The following is a 16,586-nucleotide window of genomic DNA, read 5'->3' as shown; positions in this document are numbered from 1 at the left end:
TTTATTTTTTGGATATTAGTATTAAGCCACTGATAGTTTTAACAATCAGAATTTATAACCTATGTAAGCAAGATTATAGCCAGTATACGATGTAGGAACATGAACGTATAATGCATACGCTAAAGGTTAAAGTGTGATCATTCAGTTTCTTTTTCTTCCAGAATTAGCACTTCTGTGAAGTGTGGCATTATTAAGATGTGATCGTGTGAGGAGTAAGACAGAAAGCTCTGTGCCAGATTAGGTTCAGTGCATTTCTTCAGATTTTTATCCATAGCAATTAAGACAATTACCCAGACAAGTGCAAATTTCACTACTAATTCCAAGGCTGAAGTATAAAGTAATATGTAGGATTTTGACAACAGAATCAGTCAAACTCCAAAGAATAACAAGAGAGGCCTGCTATCAGGTAACAATTTGTGTTAAACTGTGGCTGAAAATATCCCATCTATATTTCATATTATCATCCAACAGGCAATTTTTTTCTAGAACACCTCTTAAAACTGGTGGTTAGGAAATCAAAACCTTTTTTTCAGCTATTCATTCTAGTGATTTAAGCTCAAGATGCTTCCTGACTCCAAATCTTAATAGCAGATGATTAGAGCAATGGGAAAATTCATTTTCTGAAGCCAAGCCAAGTTCTAAAAGAAATCTTTTAATTGATTTTGGAGCCTAAATTTTTTAATGTAAGCCAGAATGTGTGTTTTTAGTGCTTAGAAATTATCAAAGTGCTGTTTTGCAACACAGAAAACCTACCCCAATACTGACACATCATAGAACTTTCTCAGGGGTGATCCCAGTTTTATGTGTCTAGGCTTAATGGGCTTTACCTCTGCTGAAGTTGGAGTTAGCCAGGAAAGCTATGTACAAGAATTAAGCCTACAGTCTTTGTCATTTCATGACTGTAGAGTCTTCTGATCAGGGTGTGGGAAAAGAAAGCACAGCTTAGAATACTAAAAGTAAAACTCAGTCCCCTGGGTTTAAAATCCATGTGCACTCCATGGTACTCTAGTCTTTGCATCCCCATACTGATAAAATCATATAATGTGGCTGAATTCATTATTTATTATATTACCTTACTCTTCCTCATTCACCCTTTCTATTTTATACAGAATTTATTCTTCTCAGCCATATGGTACACACACATTTCCCTTAACATATGCTGCACATCCTTGTTTGGTGAATGTGAAAAATAAATGTCTGATTAGAACCAGAAAGCCACTAATGAAACAAAGTGGTCATTATTCCTTATAAAATAATCTCTGAAATGGATTTCCTAATACTCTTCTCAAGGGGTATTTCCTCAGTAACAATAGGCTGATTGCTGAGATGGATGGGTAATTAATATGAAAGATGTTCAAAAGGCTTAATGGTCTAGAAAGATGCTGAAGTTTGGACTTTTGTTCTGAAGACAGCACAAAATGCTTCAAGAGAAGTCTGTAGTTTACCAGAAATCCCTTTTCTTTCTCTTCCTTACAACTTCTGTTGTCTTCATACGTAAATTTACAGTGAAAGTAGAGAGCAGTTCAACCAGAGGTAAATTTGCAATAACAATACTGATTTCAGATGGTACGGAAGGCTTGCAAGAAAAATAATACAGTTCTGTCTGATCACATCTCATCAGCAAATGTCTCACTCAAATTCAAGTGTTCTGCAATTCAAAGCTGGCTCTGCAGTCTCACAGCATGATTGCACTCACGGTGCAATGAAGTCATCTTGTATTTATCAGGAGTGAACTACTGCCAGCAGCTGAAAGGTTTGTGGTTTTAAAGAGCATACTTCTATGTTGCCCATCATGTATTCACTCTCCAGAGTGGTGCACATTTTCCTCCCATCCCTAGAAAAACTGTTTCAGGTCAAATCAAGAGTTTGTGTCAAAGCTGATTACTTGTATTGTAATTTACAGTATATTATAAAATTTTATGACAAAATATTTTGACATAAAACCAACAAAATATTGTGATCAAGTTGAAATGGAGACCATCAAATTTTGTTTTTATTTAAGGATATTTTGTCAGAAACAACACATTTTCCCAGATTAAAAAAAAAAATCACTGTAGTGTTTTTTGTTTTTGTTTGTTTGTTTTGTTTTGTTTTGTTTTTAAGAATACAATCAACTCCGTTAGCAATAACACACTGACAAATTATGATTTTTCAGGCTACTATTGTTTTAAAGCACAGTTTGTTCTCTATTTCTCTTCAAAAATAAGTCCAGAAATTTACTTGACCCATGAAGATTTTCCAGTTTTAATAAGTCATTCTGTTTAATCAACAAGACACAGTGTTCCTACAGTTAGCAAACCTGCTGGGGAACTTCAGAACATTTTTGACTATATTGGCTCAATAGGATTTTAATTTTGCTGTAGCTTTGTTAAACTTGAGAACAAACTTTTTAAAACAAATGGTAGCCATTGACCCAAATAAAACATTGTTATGTCAAAATATAGGCAGTTAGTTTCACTTGCTTTACCATATACCTAGATCTATTTTAAATGGTGAGACATCTTCTCCCAGATCTTTCTGGATCCATATTAGAGGAAATCTTGGGGGGGGGGGGGGCGGAATCTCAGACAACACATCTGTATGTTAAAGTTTTGAAAGTTTTGTTCAATGGATGCCATTTCAGAGAGTAGTGCACACTTCTGAAAGTGTGAAACAGCCACTTTTGTGAAGTCCTCATGATCCCACATGCTTCTACATGCAGATTATATCCTACACCTTCAAGTGTGCCTGCTTTAATTTGCAATGCAAAAGCAGGACCAAAGCTTCTCTTTTTGTCCACATCCTGATATTTAGTCCACTGAAAATAAACAAAGATGTCATTGGCTTCAGTAAGCTTTGCACAGATCTTCAAAGGCATTTTTAAACATAGTAATACTGTATATACCAATTGACTTACTGGTTTAAAAAATGTACTTACTCTAAAGATAAATTCACTAGGTGTCTGCTTTAGGACTTAGAAAAGATGAATTCAAGGCACCGCTTTACAGGAGACTTTCTATATGGTCTTATACCAATCTGTCCTTCTGTGCTTTTGATTTTCTGTAGGAAAAAAAAATAAATCCATATTTATAAAATGAAATAGATGAATATATATAATTAACGGCATGCTCTGATTCTGTGGTATAAGAAGTATTTAGACAGGGAGGGATATAAACATAGGCAAATAAGACCTCTACCTACATCAGCCAACAGCTTCTGATACTGAAACAATCACAGTCCCACAGCTTGAGTTGCTGATGCCAAAGCTCTGGGAGTTTTGTCTGGTTCTGGTTGTGGGAACCCAGAAACAACTGTGGAGAGGAAGGACCTTCCAATCTCTTTAGAAGTAGCAAGCCTGGCACCAGCTTGAAGTCCCAACAACATACTTTATCCTCCCCTGCACGTTTTCTAAGCCAGGAGTGGCAAGACCCACAACATCTCCCTCCTTCATACGGCAAGATCAGTTTTTCCTACTTTGCTAAGGAAGCCTTGAGAGATTTCTGGAATAATGCATAATATTCAGAAAATAACTTCTGAATTAATTCTCTTGCGCATGTCAATCCTTGTTGAAGAGAGTTGCCTAACCCTTGAAAAGAGTTATAAAAATTAAATTCAAATAAAATGTAAAATTCAGTGTCATGTATCCTGATATCAGACACACAACAGTGATGACATTTTTGCTAAACTACTGGGATCTTTCTACTAATGACTCTTTAAACATCAAGACTTAAATCACAAATGTGGAATAGCACAAATATATAGGTCCATTACATAAATGAGAACAATACAATTCTAGTTTTACAGAGATGATTGTTCCTACTTGTAACAACTTTGTTATTTGTGCTTCATGTTAAGTATGTGTTTTAGTACCTTGCCGAAACAGGGGCAAAGGAGGATTCAGTAAAAACATTTAGCAAATACTGTCTGGGGTCCATACCTGCAAATAGAATTTGTGGTGACACATTTCTCATAACAATGAAATACAGAAACAGTTTTAGAAGCAGGGACAAGATGTCAGGTCTCCAATTCCAAATACATTTGGAGTACTCCAAATGATCACTTCCTGGTCTCGGTCTTGATCATTCACTGCTGGTCTGGAAAGAGTGCATTGTTGCATTTCCTTCACTGGGACAGGTCCTCTTCTGGGGGTAGTAGACTGAAAGTTCCACAAGCTGAAGGAGAAATTAAACCTAGAAAAAAACCCTAACCATGAGGCAATACTAAAAATATGCACCACCATCACCACCATATATGCCAGCACAATATTTTCCTCTGAAAATAATGACCATGGCTGAATGCAGTGCAACTGGTGTAACTTAAATTCATTCTGAAGGTGCCTACTGCATCAGGCTCTCCAGAGAATTCAGAGATAGGAACATTTTGTCTGTGACTCCTAAATAGCCACAGGCATGAAATCAATGACAAATTACTTGCTTCAGACATGAGGCTCAACTCTGTCAATGTTAACAAGCACAAGATTATGCACCCAAGTAGCATAACTTCAGAAAACCTAAGAGTTCCTAAGCTCCTCTTTTGTAGGAGATTCTTAAAATTTTGTTTGTATCTAATGTTTAGTTTTTCTCCTGAATAGTCAGATTTGAGTTGTTCATTAACTTGTTTTTTATCCTGGACACGTTGTATATGGGTAGTTCAAACATTCTCTCACTATACATCTCCTTGCAACAACCTTACTGTGAGTTTTACTTGCCCTCATTTTTTTTCTTGCATATGTTTCCAAGTTGCTAGCATCCCTCACTGAGTATGTTAACATATTGCAAGATAATTTAATAGAAATATTCATATATTGTGTTATATATGAGAGCATCTGGATTCTTAAGATAGAATTCAGGGTGAACATTTTTCCTTTAGTCATATGTTGATAATATATTGATGTCTGAACTAATTGCAACAACCTAGCTGAGCTGAACTTTTCACAAACATAGACAGAGGGGTAATCACCGTTTACCAGAAGCCAATGACTCACTGAACAAAAGAATTATCCAGGAATACAGAATGTCCAGACAGTTCAGATTACCCAAGATATTTTATTTCAATGCCAGCATACTGAAAATTGGTTTATTATTCATTTTGTCAATCTCGACATAATATATTGGCCTTAAAATTCACCAGCAATGGACTAACTCACTCTCTAGTGAGTCAATGACTAAGGAATGCAACAAAAAGTTAATATCTAAAATAATATATATATATATAAGGCAAAGACCTCAAGCACAATGCTACATTTGTTATGCTGTCTTTTTTATGACAATTCTAATATGTGGGTAGATGTGTCTTTCCATTTCCATTTAAATATAAAGAGCTCTCTATCTTATACATGTGAATCAAAACTTTTGAGCACAAAATTGTCTTTCATACTTACAACTTGGCCAAATTTCTGCCTTTCTGATTCAGCAGGTCTGTCCCTTTTCCTCCCAAGAAGACCCGCTAACTCCTGTAGACTATCCTGTGCTGTTGACGCTCCCCCTGCTGACAGCATTCAATCAGGAAAACGCATTGCAAGGTCTTGAGGGAACAATGGAAAGAAGAAACCATTTTGACAGTGTTCATGGGAAAAGTAATAGAAACAGTAAAGGCAATTACAAGTAGAAAGAGATGGTGACATCAGGGAACATGGTGGCAAAAGGTCTGCAATCACTAATCCACATGTCCTGGGACTGAAACCTGACCTAAGCAACAGAGAGGGAAGGCTGCAAAAGTTGTCATCGTTTTGAAGTTTATCTCATTTGCTTTTGCACTTTAAATTTTTATTTTGAAAGAACTTAAAGAAAGAACAAGAATTTCCTTGCAGCAAGGTAGCTCACATGAGATATAGGAGATCAGGATTGCATTCCTGGTCTATATCATGCAGATAAGGGACTGAAGCTGAAGGCCCCACTAACTGTCAACAGCAAGAAGTTAGTGGTCATTTCCATGATGAAGAGATTTTTCTTGTTTTGTTTTTGTTTTCTTCAGTTTGGTTTTGATATGTTTTTGGGTTTTGTTTTGTTTTTGAAATAAAATATTTTATGGTCTTTTTTAACATTTGTTTACACTTACCTGCTGACAGTTGTCAGGATTATACTACTGTCTTCTTCTGATCATGCTCTTTCAACCGCCCCCTCCACTCCCAAACACTCCACTGAAAAACCAAATGAGTTTATGAACCTCAAAATTCTTTTACTCTCTAACTAACTCTATGAAAACTACAGCTTCAAAAGCCTGTGTTAGCTGTTAACAAACAGGATGACAACTATTTTCTATTTGCTACCATTAGTTTGAGGGCTAAAGGATTTAGTAATACTACATGACTAAAGGAGTTTGGTAGTGTAGATGAATTTCTTAAGGGTCAAGCTTTCAATTTCCATGGTCTTAAAACCTCAAGAAATTGCACAACAGCCGCACTTCTACAACATTCTCTCCATGTCAAAGAAATACTGCATCTGACCTACACAGCTGTGTTCATTATGGCACAGTCCTTAATTGCATGGACACTCTGTATTCCTGTCTTGCACATCAAACAATATATTTCCCTCCCAATAGAAAGTCACAGCTCTATAGCAAATCAAGCTGGTGTCGTCATACTAAAATTATGAGCAGAGAGTGGAGCACAATATTTATTCCATTTAAATAGTGTTACTATGGAGAAATGGGGTTTATATCCATATTTGACAAAAAGACGGTAGGCAATTAAACACCCTAAGTTTTTCATAGATTATTATTGTGTTTTTCTCATTTGGTAGGCAAATCAAAGGTGGGATTTCTCATCTAGCTTTAGACATTTGCACAGTAAATATTTTGGTTGGATAAATGGCACACTATTTCTAGCCACTGTCAATAAAGTAAATGTAAACACCGTTACCTCAGTTGCAGACATTTACTGCTGTTTTGATTTCAACAGTAGAAGATGAATTTAAGAGGTGAACACCCTCAAACACAGCTGAAGACAATGTCTCTCTCTTGTCTTTCACTGTAGCAAGGATCCAGAGATCATTTGTAACAGCTAGAAAAGGCCAAGTACACCAAAGCATTCAAGCTATGCACATTTTATGCTTGCAAGCCCAAATTAGTTGGGAATTATTTGGTTATTTTCTAATCAATCATTGCTTTTACCTGTAAAATTAGTATCTTATATTTTCTATGTTTTGCACCAGTGCATTACTGCATTCTTATCAATGGCACACCTGTATATGTGAAAAAGATACGCCAAAAACCTGTGAGATATTCTGAACATCTTGGTAGAGTGATGCTTCTGTGGCACATACACCCCTTTTTATAAAGCTGTCTACATTTGTATTGCTGTTTCATAACCACCAAAAGCTTTGTTGAGGTTTGTTGCCTTTTTTTATTTATCTTTTTTTTTTTTTTTAATCTATAGCATGTTATATTAACTATGACCATACATTTTACAATAGGAAATATTTTCATTGAAAGTTCTTGTACATCATGAGAACTGGTCAGTTGTTTTTGATGAAGCACCTTTGAAAACAGTCAAAATACAAGACTTCTATCATCAAAATAGCACCTAGTCTAGCCACAGGGTTATTCAATTCAGATACAGGAAACCCCAGTTCAATGCCCTGCTCCAGAGCAGGACAGAACAGTAACTTGAACCTGAGTCTTTCACATTCCAGCTAAATGCTCAGAAATCTTTGTTTTCCTGCCAGCTCTAATCTATGTGGAAAGAGATGAAGAGAGACCACATTAACTGCGTGTGGTTGCAATGAACAGCTTTAAATATGGCAGTAAAACTGTGAGAGTCTTGGCTTAGACATACTTGACACAAACAGTCTAGTTTTGCAAACATCACTTTAAGAAAAGGAGAAAATATGGAGCTGTTGTTTTTACAGACCATTCCCTAAATTTAGCATTAAAAACCTTTGTTGGGAAAGGTAGAACCTGTCTTTTGCTGTCACAATACTCTGCTACCATCACTGAATTTTGTTTAGAATAATATGGCCTTAATGCCCCCATCTCCTGTAGAATTGCTCAGACTGGTAGTTGATTAGAGTGGAGAGAGGTGCCAGTATTATCTGTGTTAGTGCTCCAGAGGTCATCGTACACTAACAAGACCGCCCCAGTCAGGGACGACAGAATCCAGCTGTTGTGCCTTCAGCTGAATTAGAAGAATCCACTTAATGCCACAGATGTGTCTCAAAAGATTAACTATTCTAACTAGCTACTTTCCACCTCTGCAAAAGTGGCTGGCTCATCATTATTGTCCTCTTTTTAGCAGGGGCCTATGGTATACATGAAACCATTTACCTCTTTAACCTTGTGAACTGTAAGGCACAAAATACGCATTATTTTAAATGGATAAAACAAAATTTTAACTTCACTGATTTCTGCTTAAATGTGATCTCATGTATCTCTGCAAGAAGGCAATGTTCCACTGCAAAGAAATACGTCTGCATTTTTAAAATGTTAAAATTGTTTGCTAGGTATTCCACCCTCCTCCTGTTTAGCAGCGGTGAGTCCCAATCTGAACTATAAGAGGAACAGCACAAGCACACTTCCAGTCATTTTACAGCACTGTTACAATACAGTTGGAAAAGCTGACATCCTTACACACAGGCTAAATATTAAACAAACAAACAAACAAACAAAAGAACTTTAAAAGGTATAATATTAAATATATTAAGAACTTTAAAAGGTATAGTATTAAATATATTAGCTATGTTCTCTTTATAGTACTCTCTGTGCAGCCTGAAACTTTTCCCTGACTAGCTTTACACTTTCTTATATGCTGCTTTGTGTTTTGTTTCGTGGCCTGTTTTGTTGTTGTTGGTTGTGGTTTTTCTTTTTACTTTTCTTTTAACAGTATGCAAGTCAACATTGCTTTTGCTTCCAGGCTGCTTGCTTGCATGTAAGTATCTGTGTGAATGTCAGCACTGTTCTGGGGCTACAGATTTATTACTTGGCCAGCAGAGGGTACTCGAGTTTTCTAATGACTTCACAAACCCAAAGGAAAACAATCATAAGGTCGAAGTATACCTATTGTTTTGTTCCATTTCCCACTGACACTAATTGCTATGGGTTATTTTGTTTTTGTTGTGTTTTGGTTTTTATTTTTTTTCAATTTTTGAGTGTTAAATTAGGCAGGGCTGATCTCCAATTTTCTTCCATTCAAATGATCTTGCCTAATGAAAAAAAAAGCAAAGATGTTTAAAACTCGAAGAGCTATTTATAGTTGCATGTGGTTCAAACAAGTAAAGATTGTAATGGCATTACAGTTCTTCAGGCGTTTTAACACCAAGTGCACTCTTTCATATAACATGCTTTTAGAATGCTGACCAATGAAAAGGAGAAGAGATTTTAAAAGCTCAAGAGAAAATTTTTGAATCCCGTGAGATGTGAACTTGAGAATATGAAAAAAGCTTCTGTTTTTCAATAGATGTTATCATTTGCAAATTTATGGGAAGTTCTATTTCAGAAATAGATATTTTTTTTTTCTGTATTCCAATTTTGGTGATAAAGCTGATGCTTAAGATATGAACCCCGCATACATTCCTCAGAGTATTGCCTGATGATAACAGCATTAAAGTGAATGTAGAAACAGAGATATGCATTTTCTTCAGCTTGCTCCAGGAGTTAAATAAACATATAAAGCAAGCTAGAGATGCCACAGAAAAGGTTTTCCAAGGTTTTAGGTGTTTTTATGTTGATTGGTTTGTTTGTTTGTTTTTCTCTTTATTACATTAACAATCCAGATCTTGCCTACAAAGTTTTCCCTAGAAAAAAGCTTCAGTGGCTGGAGATTGAGTGGGATTATGACACTACAGAAAACAGGGAAGTGAAATTTGAGCAAATAAGATGGGAAGACATCTTCAGTTATTCAGTGATTTTAGTGACATAAAGTACCATCATGTAGTCTGACTTCTTACATAACAGAAACCATGGAATTTCACCCTGTAATTCCTGTACTGTATCCAATAAAAATATGGTTGAATTACAGCACAGTATTTAGGAAGGCATCTGGTCTTGATTGTAGGAGTCTGGGCAAAATATTTCCTCCTAATACTCAGGTCATTCTAAAATGGGATGTAGGCGCCTAATTTACTTAGGCTTTTAATATTTTAATTGTGTCTTTTTAAAATGACTGTCAGGTTTAGTGTGGAACCATAACAATACACAACTAACTTTTAGCTTAATATGCTTACAATGTTTTTTATAGAGAGGGATAACAACATGAAACTACTGAAGAGCTTTCTCTTATGCATTGTAAGAATGTCTTCGTCTCTCATTTATCCTTTCCAAATGGTATTTTTCATCAGAAGACATAAATAATACCTTCTTGCAGGTGTAGGTTTTTGTTGGATGCAATATAAAAATAAATGAAGGCATATCAGAAACACAATAAAATATGTCCTTAACAGTTATAAGTAAAAACTATTATGATTAAAAATAGATCGATGAAAACTTTTAAATTCTGCCTGTGTAGAGGTGGTACTTTAAAAAAAAAAAAAAAAAAAAAAAAGAAAACAATGCTGTTAGGATCCGTACCTCCATACCATAGTTTTTTCTCTTTCTCTACATAGCTGCCAGTCATATTTATACAGCCTTTGGACTAAATTCTTCACGTTGAGGCTGGGAGATGACAAGGTATTATGTGAAGAGATCTAATATTGTTTTTTATCTGCAGTGTCAGGGTAGATGACTTTGTGTTGAGAAGCATGTTTCCTCTGTGTGCTGCGGAGTCATCTTTAAACACTACTCAGGTAGGGAAAAACTCTCTCTGTTTACTATCTTATTAGGGAACTCATTGAGGCACTGTCTTTCTCAAGTGCATCTTGTCTGTAGGTGCAAAGAACAGTTACATGAGAGGCAGTGCCATCAACTTTACTATTTAATTTACACTTAGATGTGCAAGGAAATAATACATCTTAAACATCAAATGGTCTGCAATAATACACACTTGGGAAAAAAAAAAAAGGAAAAAAAAAAACAACAAAACAGTGACAGGGCTTTTTCCCATTCCTATTGTTACTCCTATTGTAACTGATGTTGAGGTGAAGGCACTGCTGGAGGATTAGCCAATGCAGAGTGTGAGGAACAAAGTATTGCATCTACCCTCAGGGAAACCAGGGGCAGACTACAGTTCAGTAGCTATAGGATTCATTTGGACACTGAAACACGTCATCCTCTGTCTCATCACCTTTTGCTGAGATGGCCTCCTCCCCTTGCTCACTGTGTGGTGATGGCCACCTGTGACCAATTCTGCATCCTGCATGCATCCAGAGAGGGACACTGGGTATTAAATGGGTTGGACCGCCATGCACAGTTATATGGCTTCCCAGCTGGAGTTTTCTCTGCATGAGCAGGGCAAAGGAGCCAGGTGTTCCTCTGCCTGTGCAGGGAAGAGAATAAGCACATCAGTCAATAAGGTGTGCTTCCTAGATAGTAGTGGGAGAAAAAAAAAAAAAAAAAAAAAAAAAAAAAAAGAGAGAGAGAGAGAATGGATGATGTGCCTTTAGGTAAAAATTAGTGGGTGACAGAAAACACAAATCTGTACAAAAAGTAATGTGGACATGTAAATTATAGATTAAAGGAGAAATTTTCAATATATAAAACAAGTTGCTAAAAGATCCCTAACCACAAACATCCTAACTATCATTTAAAATGGAAGAAGAAGTCAAGGTTTTCTGTAATTTATTGACATTTTTGAGGATTTGGTAAGCGTTTTTCTTTGGGAATTGCTAGAGATTGTTATGTCACCATTTGATCAGAAGAAAGGATATGATTGTAGAACAGAGGGAATGTTTCTTGTTTACTTTGTTAAAATCAGTAAGAAAGTAGCATGTTAAATTGGAAAATAAAACAGCTTAAAATGTTAGCTCAATAAAAACCATCATATATTGTTTATGGATTGCAGAGAGGGTTTACTATTATTATTTTTTAATTGTTCCTGCACTACTTGTGGGTATAGTTTATGCAGTTATGTTGTCAGGCTTCTGATAATGGGAAGAACTGTTTGTTTAGACTGTGCAGCTCTTCACTTTAATTCACTCTGGCTCCAGTGTGACATGTTAAAACTACTATCAATGGAAAACCCAAATTTCCCAGAAAGACTTAAAAGAGCAACCTCAGTGAACTGAAATTATCTCCTCTTAAAGCTAATTACCTTAGAATACTTAAGAAAGAGGTGCTATAGGAAATCTGTTTCTTTAGACTCTCTTCTACTTCATTAAATGCCTTAGGTTAGTATGAATAATTGTTGTTTGCTTTTATTACACCTTTTTTATTATTCATTTACATGCCTGTGAAAGGACATAAAACTAAAATAATCCAACAAATTAGGAGTAATTTTTTTTAGATTGGCATTCATAATTAAAAAAAAAATATTTTCACCTTTCAGTTTATTTTATTAAAAAGAAAGTACTGTGAGGTTTCCATTTAATAGGAAGCATTAAAGCATTAATGAGTCTCCCAGGGCACTTATGCCAAGTAAATATGGAATGTTTCCAAAATTAAATATATTCTACTATATTCTGTTACCTAAAGAATGGATTTTGGAAAAATATGCGCCAAAGGATACTACTTATGAAAGCAACAAACAATTCTGCATTCTATGCCATCTTATTTCAAAAGAGATCGTTATCAATATCATTAGCAGGTAGGGCAGGGTGACAATTTCTCCCAGTCTCCAAGAATGGGCTTAGAGTAGACTCTATTTTGACTGACTGTACTTTAGGCAACTATTTTAAAGTCCCACATCCCAAGGATTTTATGACCTCACAGGAGCAGCCTTTTATAAGGGCCAACCTGGGAGACAAATCAAGACTTTCTCTTACTCTAAAGCCTACAGTCTTTAGTGTAACCCATGATCTGGGAAACGTGCTACCAAATCCTGGGATAAAGGTGAGAAAAAGATGAGGAGGATATACCTTGGGGGGGGAGGATCTCTTAACACAGCTCACTATCAAGTTGCGAGTTATATAAGCTGCAAGTCATATTTTTTTCTTTTTCTTTTTTTTTTTTTTTTAATTTGCAAATTAGGCACTAGTTTCCCACACCAATTAAGAGAATCATTTCCCTTTTGGCAGTATTTAATTCCTCTAACCTTATTGCATGATTCAGTCATGAGTATACAGCCTCCCCCACACCCATTCAGACTGGAGTTGTGTTCATCCTCATCGAAACATGTATTATTAAAACACTGCCAAATGCTTTTTCTCTCAACAACCTTTTATTTGGTTGGTTTTAACCATCGCACGTAAACAATTCATTCAGGAAAGTAAATACGTAATTGTAGAGAAAAGTTCTTTTGTTGTTTTTGTTGCTTTTAAATGAATGAACGATAGGTCAGTATTCCCAAACTCATCCTAATCCTGGATTATCGACATGGAAAGTAACCACCACTCTCTGACGTTACCTATTTAATAAAAGCCAAAAAAAAAAATGCTAAGGTTTTGAAGAAAGTATTTTATATACTATTTTCTTTTCTATTGTAATGGAAAGAAAGAAAAACACTGCCACAGCAGATAAACCTTAAATCAAAGCAAAGCAATTTTTTCTGCAAGCAACCATAATCACTTGCATATCATCTCAATTTGCTTGTCTGTTACTTGCCCCCACTCTCACTTGTTGAACCCTTTGGAAAAATGATTCATTGACATAAAATCAGAAAAATTAATTCTCTGCATAGCATGATAATTTTAGTAATCATTGCAGTAACACTATTCCTTATCCAAGACTTTGCTTATACAGTCTTCCTTTTTCTATATAAAGCTATTGATTATATTGTAACCGGTTTGCTATGCTGGATATCACCCCTCTAGATGAGCTAGTTTTGTAATACTTTCCTTATAAATGTCAACACTGATATGCTGGAGGAAAAAAAAATGGTGTAGAAAGACTGTTAAAGAGTAACATAGCTATAAGAACAGTTACACAAAAGTGTTTTCTCTGTGTTATTATTTAGAGGTCAGCTAAAGGTCTGCAGCCAGATAGTTGCAACTCACCTTAAACTTTTTTATTTTAGTCTTGATTACGCAGGATGTTCTAAATAACCAAAATTCTCTTAAGGAAAAAAATCCCTGTAAGCCCTTGGACCATCTTGGACCTGTAAGCCATCTTTCAAAAAGGTATAACAGTTAATTGCATAGGAAAATAATCCCTCCTATTAGTGCCACCTTTTGGTTATACTCTTGCCTCTGCTCTAAGAATGACAATAGCACATCCTAGTATGTGTACTTTTCTATATTAGTATGCTTCTCGGTATCATGGTAATGGATAAATTGATTGATTTCCTGTGCTTTGTATGCTTTGTATAAGAAGGGCCACATCATTTTTGCCTTTATGAAATGTTGATCAACAATTATAATAACTTGTTTCAAACTCTTCTGACTATTCTTATATTTCATCCCAATAACATGCAATGGTCAGCTTAACCAGTTATGAAAGATTTTCTTTTTAGATTAACAAGAAAATTATATGAAAAGGAATCAAAACAACCTGCAACATAAGAAAAGTTGAGAACACAAGAAAGTTCAGAAGTTATCCTGAAAGATATGGTCCAGTATGGGATATGCAGGCTTAACTGCTCCCTGTTGTTTAGATGGACAAGCCTAGAATCAGTTGCAAATTAATGTTTCCAGTATCCCATATTTCTGTTTTTATAATTTGCACCCATTAGTTAAATTCTATGTTCTTGTTAACAAACCTGCAACAAATACTGCAGCAAATCCTGATTTCTTCAGGAAAAAAATGTAGATTAGACTAGAGTAATTTATTTATGGAAATGCTATTTGGCTTTAGTAATTTTTTAGTAATTTTTTTTGAAAAATTTTGTGGGTGCACACATAAGCATACTACATTTGTATACATATATAAGAAAGTATGCATTCCTATGAGCTGTGTAAAACTGAACTTTATGTGGAATGTTGCCAAACCAACGTAAGAAATAAGATTTCTAAAACATATTAGAAATTAGAATCTAGTTGAGTTCTGAATAGTAGATTTAAAGTTACAGACATCAAGAATCAGATAAATGCAGATGAACAATGTCCTGACTCTGAAGGTTACTCCTCTCCTCGCCTCGTCTTGCCTCGCTTCGACTAACCCTTCCCTTCCCTTCCCTTCCCTTCCCTTCCCTTCCCTTCCCTTCCCTTCCCTTCCCTTCCCTTCCCTTCCCTTCCCTTCCCTTCCCTTCCCTTCCCTTCCCTTCCCTTCCCTTCCCTTCCCTTCCCTTCCCTTCCCTTCCCTTCCCTTCCCTTCCCTTCCCTTCCCTTCCCTTCCCTTCCCTTCCCTTCCCTTCCCTTCCCTTCCCTTCCCTTCCCTTCCCTTCCCTTCCCTTCCCTTCCCTTCCCTTCCCTTCCCTTCCCTTCCCTTCCCTTCCCTTCCCTTCCCTTCCCTTCCCTTCCCGTTTTCCCTTTCCCTTTACCTTCTCTTTTCCTTTCTGCTCTTTCTTACAAAATCTGGTGTATCTGGGTGTTTGTATATTTTGAGAAAGCTTTCCCAAGTCCTTAGATGCGACAGTGGGAACTGGTTGTTGTTGTTTTGTTTTGTTTTGTTTTTTGATTGTTTGTTTTTGTTGTTTTGTTTGTTCAAAAAAAAAAAAGAGCAAAGGAAGGGCACATGGAACTTCAAATCTGAAGTAATGCAGCAGCAAGTGATGGCTGGTGACACCTGAAAGTGACAGGACTGTTGATTATCATCAAGCAAGTTGCCTAAATTTTAGACAGACCAGGAAACATGTTCACTCAATTCTTGTGGGCTTTTTTGAGACTAAATAAAATGTGTTTTATTGCATGTTTTGACATCCTTTAAATTTGCAGCTCTGGCATACCTATGTTGACGACCTTAGTAACTGTGGTAAAGACCTTTGCACACAGTTCTGTGTAAATGAAGTCAGGGCTAGTTCACAAAAGTGTTGGTGTGTTACTTTGAGCTAATTCATGCCTGACTTAGTAGTTCCTAAACTCCATAGATGTAGATGAGAAAATAACAGAGTCATTCTGGTGTAATATCTGAGTAGTCTGGGACTGATCTCCTAGAGGAAGACTGGATTTCTATTGTGTGGACATTTGCGGTTGAAGCTAAGGCTTCCAGAAATGGGAAAGTCTGAGAACAGCTGGAATACAGTTCCACAGATGCTGTGATAGCATTCAGAAATATCTGTGGTATGACCGAAATGGTTGAGGGGTGATGAGGCAATATTCTGCACAGCTATTACAGTCTTCTTTTTCCTGTACCTCACCTTAACTCCTTGCTGAAACAGAACTCGGGGTTCTGTTGTTTCACAGTATTTCAAAAAGTAAGACATAGGATTAGACCTCAACATTGCTGTAAGGAAATATCTGAAAAAAATATCTTACAGTCAACACAGGAAACATTTTAAAAATATAAACTTTGTAAATGCTATTTAAAATAACTTTAATTAAAACATTCTGAGCAATAGATTTACTAGTATCCATTCAATATTTAAATTTAAATGCATATTTGAGCATAACAAATACATTCCTATATGCTTAATTGGTATAGTCCTAGTCCTGTCCAATCCATTCAGACTTCTCATTCTCCAGCCTCATGAATAATCATAGCATACTGTCATTTGTCTTCTTCCAAGCTTGGGAAAAACAAAACAAAACAAAACAAACCAACAAAAAACA

At 36.0% G+C, this 16,586-nt stretch overlaps 1 long non-coding RNA gene across 4 annotated transcripts in view; it reads left to right on the top strand.

Annotated features, from left to right (window-relative positions):
* The window catches only part of LOC106041739 (uncharacterized), a 35,195-nt gene extending 18,872 nt beyond the window's left edge, over positions 1 to 16,323 (top strand). For 3 of the 4 annotated variants that reach the window (XR_001210652.3, XR_001210651.3, XR_007159691.2), the window contains 3 exons: positions 10,619 to 10,694; positions 14,002 to 14,060; positions 15,537 to 16,323. This is a non-coding gene — a long non-coding RNA (uncharacterized lncRNA). The remainder of the gene's footprint in view (positions 1 to 10,618; positions 10,695 to 14,001; positions 14,061 to 15,536) is intronic. The other variant, XR_001210655.3, reaches the window with a different exon arrangement.
* Positions 16,324 to 16,586: the final 263 nt, after the last annotated feature.

This window comes from Anser cygnoides, chromosome 4 (genome assembly GCF_040182565.1).
Source record: "Anser cygnoides isolate HZ-2024a breed goose chromosome 4, Taihu_goose_T2T_genome, whole genome shotgun sequence".
In the NCBI taxonomy this organism is placed as follows: domain Eukaryota; kingdom Metazoa; phylum Chordata; class Aves; order Anseriformes; family Anatidae; genus Anser; species Anser cygnoides.
This window is presented reverse-complemented; position numbering and strand designations above follow the sequence as displayed.